The following is a 20110-nucleotide window of genomic DNA, read 5'->3' as shown; positions in this document are numbered from 1 at the left end:
GTATTTGGCACCCTCTAATGTACCAACCATCTCATCAATGTTAGGAAGAGGAAAATGATCTACAACCACCTCCTTGTTTAAAGCACGTAAATCAATACATAAACGAATCTCGTTATTCGTTTTTTTAACAATAACCACTGGGGCCAACCATTCCGTGGCCTCAACTGATTCAATAATTTCATTTTTAATAAGTTTTTCAATTTCTTTTTGTACACTAGCTGGTTGAGATAGAGGAATTCTTCTTACCTTCGCTACAACAGGTACAGCCTGCTCCTTTAGTTTAATGTGATGTTTGTATCCCTTCAAACATCCTAAACTTTCTTTAAAAACATTAGGGAATTTTTCAGAAAACATAGTTGACACATCACCTATCTCTTGAACTATAACTTGAGGAGATGCATTAGGATTGAGTTGAACACCAAGATCACGCTGATGTAACCAACTCAACAAAGAATCGCCCTTCTTTGTCACATATACCTTCCCCACCGTCATGCGACTACCCAATTTAAGCTTCGCTATAAAGTAACCCAACATTTTGATGGGTTTATCTCCATAACCCAAAGGAGCAACATCACATTTGAATAACTTAACTTTTCTCTTATAATTCTTTAAAAACATTTCCTCAACAATCATAGTAATATGTGAGCAAGAATCAAATTTAAAATGAATCATCACATTTTCAACAGAAACCAAATGAGAGGGATGATCTATTTTCTCACAATTGACCTCAAATGTCACAGTTTTCACTTGTGGTTGCGACCATTTCTTATTTGAACTCTCACCAGTGAACATTTTAGACCTACAGAATTTCGCAAAATGTCCTCTTTTCCCACAAGTGTTACACAACGCAGGGCAACTTGAAGAATTTGCTTAATGTCTAAATTGTCCACATCTGAAACAAGAACATCTATTTCCAGAATTTGTATTAGGAACATACGGCATTGAATTTTTCTTCTCAATATTAACATTCGTTTTTTGTTTAACTTGACAAATAACTTCTTCCACTTTAGCTTCACTTTTAGTTTCTACCGTAGATGTTTTCTCTTTTTCACCTTTTAATCCTTCAACACATTTAGTCATATGTTCCACCTGCTTTGCAATAACTAAAACTTCATCCAGAGGTGGTTCGTCCTTCAACCACAATTCTTTTCTTATGTTGTCATGGGCACATCTCAAAATAAATTGGTCTCTTATTCTCTCATCTAAAGTTTGACCAAAATTGCACAATGAGGCTAACTTCCTTAAGACAGAAACATACTCTTCTACAGTCTCATCCTTCTTCTGTTCCCTTAAACCAAAATGATACCTCTCCATTATGGTACTCAGTCTTGGTAAATAGTGCCGATCAAGTTGAACAATAGCAATTTCATATTCATTTAGATTTCTTTGTTCAGCTGCACTGAGTTCAGGTAAATGTTCTAAAACTTTTTGACCCTCTCCACCCAAACAATGCAAAAGTAACGAATGTTTATGCTCAGCACTTAAATTAGTTCCACATTAGTTCCATTAGTTCTTGCATAATTAGCAAATTTTTTTTTCATTTTTTCCATTTAACATTGGGTTCACCAGGACTGGTCAAGAAAAAAGCTGGTTGCGTAACATTTTGCATCTTCCAAAAAATATATATATATATATAAATTCAAATTCAAATTCCTTATTATTTTTTTATACAAGTATTTCTTATTAAATTTTTAAATATTTAATCTCAGAATGTTTTGTATAAATTTAGCAAAGTCAGAGTTTTACCTTTTACTTCTTGTCAAATCGAATTAATGAACCTTTCCTTTTGACTCCTTCCTAAGAGCTTTAAAAATATCCAATTTATGTTTCTAAACGATCGAAGCTGATTTATTTAATTAACAAATGAACTTAAAAAATACACTTCTTTCCAAAGCTCTTCTTCAAATACGAGCCTCTTTCATAAAGCTAGAAAACGTCACTGAAGAGCAAGCTCATTTTGCCTGAAACGCTGTGAAGAGACAGACTCTGTTGCGCAGAGCAGAGAAGACGTCACAATGCGTGTCTAATCACTGACACGCAGAGAAGGAACGCTATGCGTCACTGACACGCAGTATAAAACGCGCTCACAACGTTAAATTCCGCTCGCGCAAGAGTCTTCTTTTCTTCCTAAATCCTCCCGATCTCCTTATTAAATAAACAAACCTCCCGCCATACTCCTCACCGTTAACTCAATTCGGAGTAGAGTTATTTTCCGATTTTCCGCCGCTGGGAAGACAACGCTTCACTTGTTATCAACAGCCGCTGGAGGAGAGACTTTGGTAGGAGACTCAGCTTCGTTTCTTCTTTTGTGTTGAGGTGATTAATCTTTCTCCAATCGTCGCCAATTTATGTGGTGTCTTCTAATAAATAAATAACCAAGCTGGAAACAAATTGACTTCAGCGTAGGTTTTTTTAAAACCTCAGCCACAAACGCTCAGAGTCAACTGACTCAAATCACAATCAACATTCTCGAATACAGAAGGTTAACAAAGAATCAAGAGACGTAGGTATTGGGTAATTTAAAGAAAAAGTGGAAAATAATGAGAGAAGCATAACATCACAATTTTACTTGCCATTCCAGTGTTAAACAAATTATACTTGCCCTCTTGGTTGGAGCGACATTCTGTGGTTTCCAACAAATCAGATTTGCGTAAAGATGTCAGTCTACGTCAATCTGGCTCTTTGGCACAAAACAAGCAGAAGTTTTATTTTGATAATTGCAAACACGTTCAGAATTAAGACTTTGTTGCTAGTTCTTGGGTACTGATGGAGCGAGCTTCAGAAATTATTTTATTCTGACTCCCAAAGTTAAATCCCTGTAACATGAACTAATATATTAATGAGTTATTGCATGATCTGTTGTATTAAACCAATCTAGATTAAAGTTTTACATTACATCACACGTGGGATTAATGTTAATGTGCTCATGTTGCAATTGCGAGTATGTTTTATTAACACATAATTAATGTTGTTTTGTCTGACCCATTGTCTTTGTCAACACTAATGCGGCTGATTTAAATAATGGCATGTGCTTGTTTTGTGCATTTTGTGTGTTTATGTCATTGTTTATGTTGTGTTTATGTTTTCGTTTATGTTGTGTCTGTTATCTTTTTATCTTTTTCAGATATAAGAAGAATCCTGCTGGACATTATGAAGAATGGTAGATAATAAATGTGCTGCTTCATTTGTGTGCTTCTGCTAGGTAACATTTATTAATGGGTTAAAAATTAGCAATGGAGGGTGGGTAACAGAAGGGTTTACATTGCTTGAATTAATTACTCATTTATGTTTGTTTAAATACTAGCCCGTGTGAAAGGCTTGAGGCCTAGTTCTGGAGAAAGTCGGTTGGCCTGACTGAGAGGAGCCAAGCACAGCCATGTTGAAGCTTTTTCATAATAATTCTCTTGAAATGAACTGAAGCTCAAACAAAGACTTTTGTGCAAAAATGTGCTACGAAAGTCAACTTATCAAGGCCAAGGAAGCAAACAGAGGCAGTTTGGCTAAAGTCCTGGAGGAAGCCGTGAACCTTTAAGTATAATGTTGCAAACTCACGGAAGCCGGTGTCGCTTCAAGTCAATGGACAATGACAATATGATGTCATGGAATTTTGATGCGGTGGCCTCTCGATAGTCTGATGGACAGCAACCAATTGGGTTGCTGGATTAATAAAAATATATTGTTTTAGTTAGATTAGTGAGTCAGAAAAAGTATAAGAACCTAGCCCTTTGAGAGGAGTTGGGCTGACTGTTCCTGAGGGCGTAGTGCTGCCCGTTTTTCCTTGAACACGTAAGGCAAAGCTTGCAAATTTTATATGTCTTTTTCTTTACAGGTCGGAAAGCTTATTTAGGGAAATAGGGTTTTGTTTACTTTAAATTCATTGATTTTGAGCAATTATGAAGTGCCAGACCTTTGTGCCAATACATTAATTGTTGATTCAGATTTAATAAAAATGTTTGCTATTAATAAAGGGTTAATAAAGATTTTGAAACTGAAACTATTAACTTTGAAATTTTAAAAATAAAAGACTTAAAACGTCAAGCTGGTCTTGATTAATTTTAGTCGTTACCAATAGCGTATCCATTGGCCATAGTGGTCTAATTAAATGTTTTTCTTATAATACATATGATTAATATGTTATACTGCAGTTGTATATAATGTACATAGTTCTGATTGGATAGAGTGTTCAATTAGGCCACATGATTCAGTCGTCTGATTTTCTGTCTCAGATTTATGGGCCTTGGTATTAATTAGTTTGGTGAGTATTAGGTAGTGAATGGTGGTGTAGAGACGGAATTTCTTTAGTGACGCTGGATCAATTCTCTGGTAGCAGAGTTCGGTTGCTATGGTAACTGACATGTTACATGCTAATTACATAGGATAAATGTCTAAAAAATGTTAAGTTTGTTTACTTGTTGAATGTAGTCGAAAGGATTTTTCCAGCAGTGTGAAAAATTCCTGGTTGTTTGCCGGCAAAAGAATAGTGTGGCTAGAAAAGTTACACAGTGCATTTGTTCTGTATCAAAATTGTGGTATATAATATATCGCAAAGTGTTGCGGATGTACAACACAAGTTTAGGGACCTTAGATGTGACTGGTTAAATGTATAGTGAGGATTGTCTATGAAATCGTAGCATTAAGCATAGGGACCTGGTGAGCCCGTTTTAAAACTTTTTGTGAAAAGAGTAATAGATTTATTCAAGCTTGAGTGAAGGGTAAGATAGCGTCGTCTATTCTTATTAATGTCTGACGATTTCTATGGTTGGTTAAAGTCCTGCCAAGACTTCGTGTGTGCATGATCAGGGTTTTCCGTTTGTATGCGTGAATGATTTGTAAAAATAGCGTTGTCGATTTCTTGCGAAAAGGATTCTGTATGTTTGTAAAACTATAACTTTATTTAGCGAAACAGACAAGTGGTTTGTTTATTTGTAGTTACTAATTAAAAATTAATTGGAAACGCATTGTTCAAAATGGCGCTGTGAAAAGTTTTTGTAAAGGAGGGGTGAGTTTACGGAGAAACACACAGCGAAGCTGCAGCGGCAGTGTACGACATTTCGGTTCGCGCAGTGATTGGCTAACATACGTCACAGCAAGCGCACTGATTGGTTCACGTGACAGTGACGAGCTGATACCAGATTGGTCAGTTCTGAATACTGTACTTCTATTGGTTGAGCAAGGTGGTGACGTAGCTTAACCTGATTGGCTTGTTGGTGTCTTTCGCGCACGGATTGGCTGGAGTAGCGGAACACCGAGAAAACATTTCAAATTTTTCGGAATAAGCTATTTTAATTTAAATCATGAGTTATTGGTACGATTGTGAGAAAAAGAAGCCTACATGGTTTCAGAAAATGAAAAATGTATTTAAACCTGACAAGAAAATTGAAACGCGTGGTGGAAAATTGCTTCATAAGTACAAAACACCCGCAGCCTATATGGAAGGCGAGTATGGTTATCATACTGTAATTTGGTTTGAAAATTGGATGCATTATACCCAAAAAGATGGCGTATTAGCATGGCCGGAGGATGGGTCATTTAATATGAAGGTTTTGAGAAATCTGAGAGAAAAAATGATGGATCTTGTGCCGAAGCCTAGACCTACACAATTTGAGGCTTTGGTTGAATGGGAAGTTGTGTAAATGTAAATGTAAATGTATTGGCATTTATATAGCGCACTACTTACCCGTAGGGTCCCAAGGCGCTTCGACCGCTGCGAAACCCTTCCTGGCTTCCCTGAGAGATGGTCCCTTAATGGGTATCTCCAGGGTGAGACCAGGCATCCCCGGCGGTCTGGTGGGGCCGTTAGTGAAGATGAGGCAAGCTAATGCCCAGAGTTGCCGAGTGTGATCGCTGATCAGAGTGGGCACCGAGGCAAGAGAATTATCGAGTCCGCTGACCCTGGTCCAGAAACCTGCCGTGCCGGGAATCGAACCCTGGTCCCGGGCCGTCCTCTGCTCTCGGGTCTGCCGCCTCTAACCAGTGAGCCACACTACTTCACTAGTTGAAATGATGGAACTCGAACGAGAAAGCAAATGCTCAGCACCTAGAAATTCAAAGCAGATTCTAAATAGAGAAACACATGAGGACAAAGTGAGACGCTGGAGAAAAGCAGACATGTATGATGGTCTTTACCCAGTGAGAATAATGATCACTGGAGATCCAGGTCAAAAGAATAATCAAGAGAAAAGTGAACTTGATGAGGAATTAGATGATGCAATTTTAGAAGACATTTATGTTACTAAACGCAAACCGCCACCTTATCAGGCAGATTCTCGATCGACTCCGAGAGTTTCTACAGGAACTTCTCCAAGTGCACCTCCCAGGGAAGCTGATGAAGGTTCACCCAGATTTTAAAAATTACCTGAAAGAGTAGGGTCAATAAATAATTCTAGTACACCCAGAGAAAATAGAATTCCAGAACAGAGAAATAATTTTCCGAGAAATTCAGAAAGAACCCTTGCTGATATGCCAGAAATTTCCAGTTATAATAGAAGATTTAATTAATCAATTAACAAAAAGCATGGAAGCAGTGACAGTACCAGTAACAATTGGTCCTGTTGTACCAGTTTTTGATCAGGGAGAAAATAGACATTCTGCTTTGACAGTTCCATTAAATGCAGAAATTCAAAAAGTGGCTGAGAAATTTTATTCAGAACTTTCAGAGATTCATAGAGAAAAATCTATGATGCCAAATTTAACTTCAAATCGAAGCTTAACAGATTCTCAGACACCATCTGTTGCAGAATCAGATCCAGGCCCTTTAGAAAGAAGCCTGAACAGAATAGATTTAACACAAAATGCATTGTCTCCAGAAGCACCTGAATTTAAAAAGCTCGATGTTGCAAAATTAAAAGCTGATTTGGAGGAATTAATTATTGGCACAATTGGTACTTACAGTTTGAAATTGTATCAGGATGATGAACTTCTTTTTATTTGCAAGAGCATTCAGTGGAAAACGAAAAACAGGTATGAGCAATTGGAAGAAATGGCTGCTGAATTGGAAATTGATTTGAGCAAACAACAAAAACATTTGCACAAACATTACAGAGTGGATTTTTCTGAGAAGGATATTGATAATCTCAATATTGCTGGAAGAATAACCCATATTAAAGAATTGATTGTTTTTCTGAAAAGATTAGGTGAATTAGGCAAATGGAGAATAAAATGGTCAAAGAATAAAGAACAGGACAAAAGGGTTAGAGGTGAAACTGTTTCAGAATTTCCAGTGAGGGAAATAGCAGGTGGAGGGTACGTGCATGTCCCTTGGTCAAAACAGGATATACTGTTGTTCACTAATGATTTTCCTCGGCTGAGAGAGAAGCCTGTTGAATGGTATCGACAGGTAGACAGATTCATTAAGGCGTCAAAAGTTCTGTGGATTGATCTGGATGGATTCTATGACATTGTTGTCCCATCAGATCTTTGGACAGAATGCAAAATTTCTGTGGATTGGCCAAAAGAAGAACCTGCCCGAGAAACAGTTACAGGTGCCCCATCAAAAGATGTTATAGATATATATAATAAAGTAATTTATTGGCTGAAAGGGAAAATTCCCCCAAAAGAAGTAGATTGGGTTAAAATTGACAGAAAAAATCAAGAGCCGAAAGAATCAGTGCATTCATTTTATGAGAGGTTACTGTTAGTCTTCAAATAGTACAGTGGCTATGAAAAGTTAAGTGAAAAGGACATGAGCCACTTTATTTACAGATTTGTCTACGGCCTGAGACCTGAAATAGGTGAAATGATTAAAAATGGAATTGTGTGTTGGCAAGCACTTTCAGTTGATGACATCCTGAGGAAGGCAAAATATTGCAGTGACGAGATAGACGCCAAACAAAAGAACCTTAAGGAGAAGGCAATGTGGGCACAAGTGAAAGTAGCTGAGCAACAACAGATGGCTTTTGAAAATAAAAATGTGCAGCAGAATCAAGGCAAATTTAAAAATAATTTTAATAATAAGCCTAAATTTAATGTAAATGTTGAAGAGCTGAAACAGAAGCTCCCATGTTTTAATTGCGGCGAGATTGGACACTGGAAGCGAGAGTGTAAAAACCCGGCCAGAAATTTTAAAAATACTTCATTGAATCCACAGATGCAGAGTGAGTTAAATCAGCAGCAACAGCAACAGCTACAGCAGCAGTTAAACGAGTTAAGTCAGCAGCGACAGCTACAGCAACAGGTAGCGAATCAGCAGAGCCATAATCAGCAGAGCCAGATTCAGCAGAGCCAGATTCCACAAGCACCATTTCCAAACTGTGTAAATGCACAAAGGTTTACACCAGAAACAGGTTTCTGTAGTGGTAATCAGGTAAATAATGTGTCGAAAGTGAATATGTCAAATGCTTCCCAACAGTTTTGGCTGAAAAAAAGGAAAGTGATTCATCTGATGATTACTCATGACGGTGCCTGAGAGAGGAAGAAGAGTGTGTGCTTGGACCCACTCTTGAGGTAGATCAGTCTTGTCCATTTGTTAATGGTAAAGTGAATGGCGTAGATGTCACTTTTCTTGTGGGCACAGGTGCTACCCGTTCTACTGTTAGATCAATAGAAAGTGAGAATCTTCCTCTCTCTGGTGAGTCCATCCAAGTTGTAGGTGTAGCTAATCAGCAAATCAAGACAAATTTGACAGAGCCTGTAAAAGTTGAAATTGGGAATTACAAAGATAAACACAGGTTTCCGGTTTGTGACAGCAGTCCTGTAAATCTGTTGGGTCGTGATATATTGTGCAAAATGAATTGCAAGATATATTGCTCACCAGATGGCATTGAATTACAAACTTCAGAAGTAGATGGTCTTTACAAATTGACAATGTTGATGGTCGAAGAAGAAAGGAAATTATTATTTCCTGTCTTTGACAAAAATAGTTTGCCAGAAGAGCTCAAAAAGCCGGTCAAACCAGAAATTTGGGACCTAACTGGAAATGATATGGGTCTTATGAAAAATGTGGATCCAGTAAAAATCACTGTGAAACAAGGAATAGATTTCCCGAATGTTCCTCAATACAAAATGAAAGCTGAGACAATTGAAGGTGTCATTCCTGTGATTGAAAAATTCATAAGTCAAGGTGTGCTAAAAGAGATTGAGAGTAGCCCATGTAATTCACCGATTATGGGTATTAAAAAGCCAAACGGAACTTACAGAATTGTTCAAGATTTAAGGAAAATTAACCAAAGTGTTGTTCCATGTTGCCCAATTGTTCCAAACCCTGCGGTAATTCTTTACCAGGTTCCGCACTATGCAGAATGGTATACGGTCATTGACCTATGTAATGCCTTCTTTACAGTTCCATTGCATCCAGAGAGCCAACAAATTTTAGCATTCAGGTTCCAGAACCGAATTTTAGCATGGTGTCGTATCCCATAGGGGTATACTGAGAGTCCATCTATCTTTAATCAGTTATTAAAGAAATCCCTGGAAGATTTAATTTTACCTGGAAATTCGACGTTGGTCCAGTATATTGATGACTTACTCGTGGCAGCAAAGACACGAGAAAACTGTGTAACTGACACCATTACTCTTTTAAATCGTTTGGCAGATGAGGGACATAAAGTGTCACCTGCAAAATTACAGTTTTGCAAACAAGAGGTAAAATATCTTGGTCATAGAATTGCAAAAGGAATCAGACAAGTGACTATTGAAAGAATTAAAATGATTCGAGCAATACAGCCACCAACAACACAAAGACAGGTCAGAATGTTTCTGGGAATGGTTGGATACTGTCGTCAATGGATTAGTGGATTTTCCGTAATTGCAAAACCACTGCAGAGATTGACAAAAGCAGACATAAAAGATCCGATCAAATTGTCAAAAACTGAATTAGAAGCCTTTGAACAGTTAAAAAGAAGTTTGTGTGAAGCACCAGCTTTGGGAATGCCAGATTATGAAAAGGAATTTGAGCTGTACTGCAGTGAAAGGGAAGGTTGTGCATTGTCAGTCCTGATCCAGAGACATGGAAAACTGAGAAAGCCAATTGCTTATTTCTCAGCTGTTTTGGACCCTGTTGCAAAAGCTTTGCCAGGTTGCTTAAAAGCAGTGGCTGCAACAAGTGTAAGTCTTGAACAGAGTGAGGGTATCATTATGGGATTTCCTGTAAAAGTATATGTACCTCATTCAGTTGAAATTCTTCTTACCAGAAGCAAAACGCAGCATCTAACCAGTAACAGATTGACAAAATATGAGAAAATAATTCTGGGATCAGATAATGTTTCTATTGCAAGATGTGTGAATTTAAATCCTTCAACATTATTGCCGGACGGTGTTGTTACTGAGGTAAGTAATGAAATTGATATTGATCATGAGTGTCTGGATGTTGTAGATTATTGCACCAAACCTCGTCAGGACATAAAAGATGTTCCTTTACCTGAATCTGATTTGGTCTACTTTGTTGATGGTTCCTGTCTAAGAACAGACGAAGGATTCTGAGAGCAGCATACTCAGTATGTACAGTTTCAGATGTTGTAGAGGGTTCACCTCTTGATGGAATTCGATCAGCTCAAATTGCTGAATTACTTGGTTTAATTCGAGCTTGTGAAAGAGCAGCTGGTAAAAAAGTAACCATAGTGACTGATAGTCAATATGGTTATGGTGTAGTTCATGACTATGGTCAACTCTGGTCTCAAAGGGGTTATTTGACCTCTGTGGGAACGCCAATCAGAAAGGCAAAATTGATCAAGAGATTGATCTATGGCATTCAATTACCAGAGCAAATTGCTGTCGTGAAATGTGCAGCTCATAAATAAGGAGAGGATTACATTACCAAAGGTAACGCTTATGCAGATGAGATTGCAAGGTATTGTGCAAAGAACAATTATTCAATCAATCGGGAAAAAGACAAAAGTCACATGTTGAACTCTCTCATGCTAATATCTGTAGTGGAAACATGGCAGGGAGTAAAGGAATTACAAGATGAGGCAGATTTGAATTTAATTTAAATTTAAAAACATTTATATAGCGCGCTTATACCACGCGGTTTCATGGCGCTTTTAGATTGCGAGGAGACAGCAGGAGCAAAGGAAGTTAAACAGCGAAGGCTCGGGAGAAGAGTAGGGTTTTGAGGCTTTTCCGAAACTCTGTGTAAGAGGATGTCATGCGGAGTTTCACAGGGAGGGAGTTCCAAAACACAGGGGCAAGAACCGCAAATTTTGTTCCGCCAGCCTTTTTCTTTTTAAGTCGGGGGACAGTTAGAAGTGCCAAGTGGGTGGAGCGGAGCTCTCTGCCCGGAGTGTAAGGCTTGATGGCAGAGCAGATGAACTCCGGAGCGGTGCCCATTTTGGCCTGAAAAGTGAGGCAGCCAAGCTTGAACAAGGCTCGCTCTTTCACCGGCAGCCAGTGCAGTGCCTGCAATAGTGGGGTGGCAGATGATGAAGGGAAAAACACATGGTTAAAAGCAGAGTGTAGACAGCGGGAAGAAGATGGGGTTTGGGTCTACAAAGATGGCAGACCTGTATTGCCAAATAGCATGATTGCTGACATGGCACGGATGTACCATGGTCCAGGGCATCTAGGGAGAGATTCCATGATCAGATTATTCAGAGAAACATGGTTCAGTCCAAAATTCAGAATCATAGCAGAGTCACTTTGCCAAAGATGTTTGATCTGTCAACAAATGAATCCAAATAGGAGAACTGTTGTAAGCACGGGAACCATAGGTCGGGAGGGTGGTCCTTTTACCAGGTTAAAAATGGAGTTCATTGACATGCCAAAGCACAATAAGCTGAAATATGTGCTTGTGTTTGTTTGTCTGTTTTCAAGATGGGTGGAAGCTTTCCCAACTCGTCATAATGACTCAGTCACTGTGGCAAAATTACTTTTAAGGGAGATCATACCTAGGTACGGATTTCCAGTAACTATTGAAAGTGATCGCGGAACGCATTTTGAAAACAGATTGTTGAAGCTGATTTGTGAAGCTCTAAACATTGAACAGAAATTACACTGTGCATACAGACCAGAAGCATCAGGTGTTGTAGAGCAAGTAAATGGAACAATCAAAAACAGAATATCAAAAATGTGTCTAGCCATCAGGAGTGAAGTGGACAGATGCTCTTCCAATTGTTCTGATGTCTTTGAGAAGTACACCAGAGAAAAAGACAGGGCTTAGTCCTCATGAATCCAGAATCTGATGATCAGCAAGAAAATCAACATCTGGTGAGTCTAGATGCAAATCAGAACTTGAATGAAGAAGATCTGGAAATTGTAACTGAAGAACAAGATGTTGATGGAAACTTGCTAGAAAAGGAATCTCAAAAAGAAAAGGAAGATTCAGAAGCAGAAGAATCTGAGCAAGACAGAAATCTAATCCAGGAGAGTATTGAAAGGCAAAGGAGTAGCTCTGTGTGCAGGAGCAGGAATTCTGAAGCTGGGAAGCTAAAGGTGATTCCTGAAGAAGAGGAAGAATTGCCAAGTACCAGTAGTAAGGATGATGTTCCTAGTGGAGTGAACTTGCCGAGTAAAGAAGTTCCTAGGTACAGATTTGAAGTCTCAGAAACAGATACAGATGGAAGTGATGAAGAATCTGAAGTAAGAAAATTCAGAAAAAGATCTTGGAAAAGTGAATCCAATGAAACAGTGCCAAAGAAAAAGGTCTTGAGAAGAGGAGACATTTGGCCAGAAGATAATCTGAAATTCAAATTAGTTAAGAAATCTAAAGATCAGATAAATGAGATATCTAGTCAGGGAGGAGACTCTGATAAGAAAGACGAGAAGAATAAGAAAATTGAAGTAATCACTCGCAAGACAAGAAGAGTGATAAAGCCGAACCAAAAATATAAGTCCCCAGAGTGGACATATATAATTATTCCACCAACTGTTGAGGTAGGGAGTAGCAGTCAAGAAGATTTGGAAGAAGCTAGTGACAATGATTGATGTGTTTAATTTTTAGATAAGGGTTTTAATTCCTGACTTAAGGCTGAAGAAAATGTGTTAGGTGACACAAGGTCGAAGAAATTGTGTTAGCTGAGAAGAACACATGTTCATGTGACACAAGGTCGAAGAAAAGCTGTTATAGGGTTTCTTTAAAAAAAAATTTAAAAGGGGGAGTATAGTATTTACAGTTGTAGTAATATTTACTTACACATAAATTTTAAATTTTTTTGTTTTAATTTTTGTTTTTGATCATCTAAAGATGCCTAGTTCTGATACTTCAAGGTGTTCAATCTTGAAAAGGTGTTGCAAAATGTCTATAATTTGTGTGGTTCTTTTGATTTTGATTTGGTTAATTTTAGCAGTAGTATACCCTTTTGGTATTGATAAGCAGAAATTTAAAGCTAACATGACAAGCAAGGTAGAGACTAAACAGGAAAAACATGCTGGCAAGTCTAGCAGAGTTATAGAGCATAATCCTGAAATCCATCAGGATAGATCTGTTTGAGATTTTTCTAGCAATTCCTTTTCTAGGATTTTATCTGAATATGTTAAAGTAATGAATGTAAAGGATTGCTATGTCTGTGTGAAGCTGCCTGCTTCTGTCTCAGAGGGGGCTACTTATAACATGTTATCTCTCACTTATGGCATCACCTGCAGTGTAATTGCTAGCCTGTTCTATCAAACTGGTCGTTTGGAGTACTATTACTCAGACTTTGATGAGGTTTTTGCAAACCTCAAAGTTGTAAATAGCTTAAACAAAGTTAGGCCTGCGAAACAGATGAGGGAATTCTTTTTGGTAACTAATGAGCTTAATTACGAATATGCTTATAGAAATAATTTAACATGCAAAATGAGAACTGAGGAAAAGACTTTCCTGAACATGGTTGAGGAGAGAAGGGCAGTCTATAAGAGAAATGAAGTACTTAGACATGCTAAGTCCAAGTTCTGGCAGATGGAAGACGCAAAGCTTAATGGAGTTAACACTAATGCAGCTATACATATTGACAAACCAGTTAGTGGTAAATTTTGTATCAGGAGAGACAATACACTTTATGATAACTTTTTTGTTGGTGCAAGTCAATGTGAGGATACTTATCGTATCATAGGGGGATGGGGGTTCAAAGGTGGAAGAGAACCAATTTTTCCTGGAATTTATTTTATCTGTGGTAACAAGGCATATTTTAGCCTCCCAGATCATTGGTATGGGACGTGTTATCTAAGATTAGTTTTTCCAAAGATTTTTCATGTTGACAGAAATGAAAAGGAAACCTTTGAATTTGGCGAACACCTGAACAGGTTTAAAAGGTTAAGCTTTACAGAAGCCATTGGAGACATTTTCGGTGCAATCATTCCAATGCTTGGAATAACGATGAATTCAATCAAAATCAGAAAGGTTTCCACAATTGAGGACAGATTGTCTACAGATACAGCAAGTGGTTTTCAATTAGTTAACACAGAACTTGTTGCTACCAGAAGCATGGTTATGAAGAATCGTCTTGCATTAGACATTCTGCTTGCAAAAGAGGGAGGGGTCTGTGGGGTCTTACATGTCCAGCATTGTTGTACATATATTCCTGACAAGAGTCGGAATATAGAGTTGCTTATTAAAAATATTACTGAATTTCATGAGGAGATAGAACCCCTGGAGGAAGAAAATTACACTGAACTTATAGGCAAAAGATTAGAGGCAATCAAAGAATGGTTTTCAGAAATTGGTGGCTCAATCATCGGCAAAGTGCTCTGTCCAGTAATTGTCATCATTATGGTGATATTGCTGCTAAAAATCAGTTGCATGATTCACAAGAGAAAGAAGCATCAGAAGGAGAAAAGGAGGATTTATAAACTCAGAAAGGAACAAGAGAAGGAATATGAGTTAGAAGAGATGCGTAGGGCTCAGTTTCAGAGTATTGAGCAAACAGCAGAAACAGGGGTTCAGGGAGACTAATACTGAAAGAACTCAAGATGTGACGTCTCTAAATTGGGTTCAAAATTTTCTAAATTTTGGGTGTTATTTGGTGATTTTGAAATCACCAGATGAGGGAGTTGATGGAGCGAGCTTCAGAAATTATTTTATTCTGACTCGCGAAGTTAAATCCCAGTAACATGAACTAACATATTAATGAGTTATTGCATGATCTGTTGTATTAAACCAATCTAGATTAAAGTTGTACATTACATCACACGTGGGATTAATGTTAATGTGCTCATGTTGCAATTGCGAGTATGTTTTATTAACACATAATTAATGTTGTTTTGTCTGACCCATTGTCTTTGTCAACACTAATGCGGCTGATTTAAATAATGGCATGTGCTTGTTTTGTGCATTTTGTGTGTTTATGTCATTGTTTATGTTGTGTTTATGTTTTCGTTTATGTTGTGTCTGTTATCTTTTTATCTTTTTCAGATATAAGAAGAATCCTGCTGGACATTATGAAGAATGGTAGATCATAAATGTGCTGCTTTATTTGTGTGCTTCTGCTAGGTAACATTTATTAATGGGTTAAAAATTAGCAATGGAGGGTGGGTAACAGAAGGGTTTAAATTGCTTGAATTAATTACTCATTTATGTTTGTTTAAGTACTAGCCCATGTCAAAGGCTTGAGGCCTAGTTCTGGAGAAAGTCGGTTGGCCTGACTGAGAGGAGCCAAGCACAGCCATGTTGAAGCTTTTTCCTAATAATTCTCTTGAAATGAACTGAAGCTCAAACAAAGACTTTTGTGCAAAAATGTGCTCCGAAAGTAAACTTATCAAGGCCAAGGAAGCGAACAGAGGCAGTTTGGCTAAAGTCCTGGAGGAAGCCGTGAACCTTTAAGTATAATGTTGCAAACTCACTGAAGCCGGTGTCGCTTCAAGTCAATGGACAATGACAATATGATGTCATGGAATTTTGATGCGGTGGCCTCTCGATGGTCTGATGGACAGCAACCAATTGGGTTGCTGGATTAATAAAAATATATTGTTTTAGTTAGATTAGTGAGTCAGAAAAAGTATAAGAACCTAGCCCTTTGAGGGGAGCTGGGCTGACTGTTCCTGAGGGCGAAGTGCTGTCCGTTTTCCCTTGGACACGTAAGGCAAAGCTTGCAAATTTTATATGTCTTTTTCTTTACAGGTCGGAAAGCTTATTTAGGGAAATAGGGTTTTGTTTACTTTAAATTAATTGATTTTGAGCAATTATGAAGTGCCAGACCTTTGTGCCAATAAATTAATTGTTGATTCAGATTTAATAAAAATGTTTGCTAATAATAAAGAGTTAATAAAGATTTTGAAACTGAAACTATTAACTTTGAAATTTTAAAAATAAAAGACTTAAAACGTCAAGCTGGTCTTGATTAATTTTAGTCATTACCAATAGCGTATCCATTGGCCATAGTGGTATAATTAAATGTTTTTCCTATAATACTTATGATTAATATGTTATACTGCAGTTGTATATAATGTACATAGTTCTGATTGGATAGAGTGTTCAATTAGGCCACATGATTCAGTCGTCTGATTTTCTGTCTCAGATTTATGGGCCTTGATATTATTAGTTTGGTGAGTATTAGGTAGTGAATGGTGGTGTAGAGACGGAATTTCTTTAGTGACGCTGGATCAGTACTTATCAGGAAACCTTTTTGTGTTAAAAAAGGAGAGTTTTCCTTTACTTCTCCTTACAAAATTGTTAAAGTTGGTTTAAGTGCTTGTTTTTTACATGATGGAAAATGGTGGAACAAGAGTAGACTTGTTCCCATCTCTCCCTCGTCTCCCCTCGTGTCTCTCTGCCGGGTTTCACTTCTGCTCCCGTCGCTGCCCCCGTGTCTCTCTGCCCGGTTTTTCCTTCTGCTCCCCTCGCAGCCCCCGTGTCTCCCTGCCCGTTTTTGCCTTCTGTTGCTTAGCTGCCCCTGCATTTCTGTGACCTTTCTGCCTTCTGTGCCGTTTGTTTCCCCCCATTTTTTGTGACCTTTCTGCCCTTTTCTTGTGAACTTTTGCCTTCTGTGCCACTCGTTTCCCCCCGTTTTCTGTGACCTTTCTGCCCTTTCTTGGGACCTTTGGGCCTCTGTGCCACTCGTTTCCCCTCGTTTTTTGTGACCTTTCTGCTCTTTCTTGGGACCTTTTGTGCCCTCTGCGCCACTCGTTTCCCCCTGTTTTTTGTGACCTTTCTGCCCTTTCTTGGGACCTTTGTGCCTCTGTGCCACTCGTTTCCCCCGTTTTTTTGTCACCTTTTCTGCTTTCTTGGGACCTTTCTGCCTCTGTGCCACTCGTTTCCCCCCGTTTTCTGTGACCTTTCTGCCCTTTCTTGGGACCTTTCAGCCTCTGTGGCACTCGTTTCCCCCCGTTTTTTGTGACCTTTCCAGCCCTTTATTGTGACCTTTGTGCCTCTGTGCCACTCATTTCCCCCGTTTTTGTGACCTTTTCTGCCCTTTCTTGTGACCTTTGTGCCTCTGTGCCACTCGTTTCCCCCTGTTTTTTCTGACCTTTCTGCCCTTTCTTAGGACCTTTGTGCCTCTGTGCCACTCGTGTCCCCCTGTATATTTGTGATCTTTTGCCATTTGTGTGACCTTTCTGTCTTCTGTGCCACTCATTTCCCCCTCAATTGTTGTGCCCTTTTGCCCTCTATTTCCTTCGTCACCCCTCACCGCTGCATCCCCTGTGGCCCCGCCCCCTGACTGCCCATTTGCTGCCCCCACCTCCTGCCTCCCAGCTGCTCCTCCCTCCCACTTCCCCATATAGGCCGGCCGCTGCGCGGTGAGGAGAGCGACCCTTGACCCTTCCACGCAGGTCGCTCCCCCTCAGCACAGCACCACCTGTGTGTCCCTGCCCCAGCTGCCGCTGCTGAGGAAGTTCGAGGCCCTCCTCCACCTGCAGGCTACCACCTGTGCCTCATCCCTGGTGGCCAGTGGTAGGCCGTAGGTTTGCTTATCCTCCATTGTATTGCCTGTATTTTCTTTCATTGCTCCCGTTGTAGTGACTGCATTTTCATTGTTGTGTCTGTGACTGCTGTGGTCTTCTCCCCCGCTGCCTGTACGTGGTCTGTGCCCGTTCTCTCCCTCTGTTCCCCTCGCTCTCCCCATGTCTCCCTACCCGGTTTCCCTTCTGCTCCACTTGCTGCCCCCGTGTCTCTCTGCCCGGTTTTTCCTTCTGCTCACCTCGCAGCCCCAGTGTCTCTCTGCCTGTTTTTGCCTTCTGTTGCTTAGCTGCCCCTGCATTTCTGTGACCTTTCTGCCTTCTGTGCCACTCGTTTCCCCCATTTTTTGTGACCTTTCTGCCCTTTTCTTGTGATCTTTTGCCTTCTGTGCCACTCGTTTCCCCCCTTTTCTGTGCCCTTTTGTGACCTTTCTTCCCTATGTGCCACTCGTTTACCCCTCAATTGTTGTGCCCTTTGACTTCTGTTTCTTTCATGGCCCCTCACCGCCCCCGCTGCTGCGTCCCCTGCAGCTCCGCCCACCTGACTGCCCATTCGCTGCCCCCGCCTCCCGCCTTCCAGCTGCTCCTCACTTCCACCTCCCCATACATGCCGGTCGCTAAGCCCGTCTGCGCCCGTCCATGCCAGGACCGCGCCCAGCGCTAGCACCCCTGGCCCCTGCACCCGCCATGATGACAGCCGCCACTCTGCATGCTCTCAACCCCGGACGGACCCACAACTGCTTCCAGGCCGCCCCTAAATGCACACACAGTCCCTTCACCTGCCGGAACTGCAGCTACACCATCCACAGAGCCGACGAACCACCCGCAAATAAAGACCTCAACCACCTCCGATGCATACTACTGAACACCCACTCCGCATGCAAACACGCCATCAAGCTCTGGTACCTGCTCAACACAACCTCCCCGGACGTCGCCTTCTTAACAAAGACCTGGTTGAACAACTCCTCCGCACCCTAAATTGCCATAGCCATCCCAGACGGCTACAAGATCACCCGCAGAGACCGCACCAACGGAGTCGGAGGAGGAATCGTCATAGTCCACAAGAACAGCATCAGGGTCTCGACTAGCACAGATGATGTGCTCAGCACCGCCAAACACATGCATTTCCAGATCCACACAGACCCCAACTCCACCCTCAGAGGCACCCTTGTCTACCCACCCCCCCCGGACCCCACCCCTAGTTCTGCGACTCCATCGCCGACTTCATCAGCAGGCACGCCTTGACCTCCACCAACTACATCCTCCTTGGAGACCTGAACTTTCACCTGTTCACCTCTGATCGATAACCTCGCCAACCTCGGACTGAGACAACTCGTCACAACGCCCACACACTCCGCCGGCCACACGCTCGACACCGTCTTCGCCTCAATCCCGCACGTCTCCGTCAGCCACACCACTGAACTCCTTTGGACCGACCACCGCTGCATCTACTTCACCTTCCAGAAACCCACCACACACCACCGCACCCAACAGATCCCCCGCCACCGCTGGAGCAAAATCACCGAAGACCAACTACATGCAAACCTTGCTCTCAGCCCACCCACTGAACCCCCAACACCGACGTCGCTGCCCACAATTTCAGACGCTGGATCGAGGACTGCTACAACACCCTCGCCCCGCTGAAGAAACCCCTCCCCCCACAGAGACAACAGCAAGAGGGCCAGCTGGTTCACAGCAGAACTCCTAGATTCCAAGCAATCCTGCCGGAAACTAGAGAAGAAATGGCACAGTGAACAAACTCCGGACAGCCACGCAGCACACAAGGACGCCGTCCTCAACCACCAACACCACCACCTCATCGGGGCTGCCAAGAAGTCGTCCTTCAAAGACCGCCTCGACAACAACGCACAGGACACCAAGGAGCTCTTCAACATCGTGAAGGAACTCTCTAACCCCAGCTCCAACACCAACGACATCCCGCCGTCGCAAGCCCTGTGCGACTCCCTCGCCACCTTCTTCCACCGCAAGGTAGCAGACATCTTCGACAGCTTCAACACCCAGACAGCCCCAACAGACAGCAACACAACAGACCCTCCGCACACCATCGACCACGTCCCCTTACTAGCCTGGACCAACGTGAGCGTCGATGACACCATCAAGACCATGAGCACAATCCACTCCGGCTCTCCGTCAGACCCATTCCCGCACCACGTCTTCAACAAAGCAAGCAGCTCCATCGCAACCCACCTAGGCACCGTCATCAATCTCTCCCTTGAGACCGCGACCTTCCCAGAAAGCTGGAAACACACCGAGATCCACGCCCTACTCAAAAAACCAAAGGCAGACTCAAGAGACCTCAAGAACTTCCGACCCATCTCTTTGCTCCCCTTCCCGGCCAAGGTCATACTTT

This window comes from Lissotriton vulgaris, chromosome 1_1 (assembly GCF_964263255.1).
Source record: "Lissotriton vulgaris chromosome 1_1, aLisVul1.2, whole genome shotgun sequence".
Taxonomy (NCBI): Eukaryota; Metazoa; Chordata; class Amphibia; order Caudata; family Salamandridae; genus Lissotriton; species Lissotriton vulgaris.
The sequence above is the reverse complement of the archived record's forward strand: the minus strand, read 5'-3'. Positions refer to the sequence as shown.